The sequence below is a fragment of the Sorex fumeus genome, unplaced genomic scaffold (assembly GCF_029834395.1).
Source record: "Sorex fumeus unplaced genomic scaffold, SorFum_2.1 ptg000032l, whole genome shotgun sequence".
NCBI classification, from domain to species: Eukaryota; Metazoa; Chordata; class Mammalia; order Eulipotyphla; family Soricidae; genus Sorex; species Sorex fumeus.
In genome coordinates this window covers 12,591,726-12,592,397 of record NW_026606089.1, presented here as the reverse complement: position 1 = coordinate 12,592,397, position 672 = coordinate 12,591,726, and positions in this window count along the sequence as shown.

Here is a 672-nt window from a genome sequence, read left to right as displayed (position 1 = left end):
AGCATTTCTCAGGGCTTACTCCTGGCTCTGCATTCAGGAATTATTCCTGGCAGTGCTCACGGGACCATATGGGATGCCAGAGACCGAAGTCAGGTCTACCACATTACCACATGCAAGGCTTTACTTGCTATACTTTGTCTAGCTGGTCTTTTTAAAAACATAAGCTTTTGAAATCATACTTTAAAAAAAATTTAATGCAATATAGATTACTATTTTTGAACACTAAAGTTCAGACTTTTTGAGGGATATGTTGGTGAGCGGTGGGGGCATAGTTCGGTGGTTGCCTTGCCTGTGTGAGGCACTGGGTTCAATTCTTAGCACTGCAACTAATTTTTTTTTTAATTATCTAATTTTTTTAAGTAGCTAGGTGGTAGAATGATAGTACAGCGGGTAAGGTGCTTGCCTTATGGAGCTAACCTGTATTCAATCCCCAGCATCTCAAAAGATCCTTTGATTTTTCTTTTTTTTTTTTTTTGCTTTTCGGGTCACACCTGGCAGTGCACAGGGGTTACTCCTGGCTCATGCACTCAGAAATTACTCCTGGCGGTGCTCAGGGGACCATATAGGATGCTGTAAATTGAACCCGGGTCCGCTGTGTGCAAGGCAAACGCCCTACCCGCTGTGTTATCTCTCCAGCCTGCCAGGAGTGATCTCTGAGTACAGAGCCAAGAG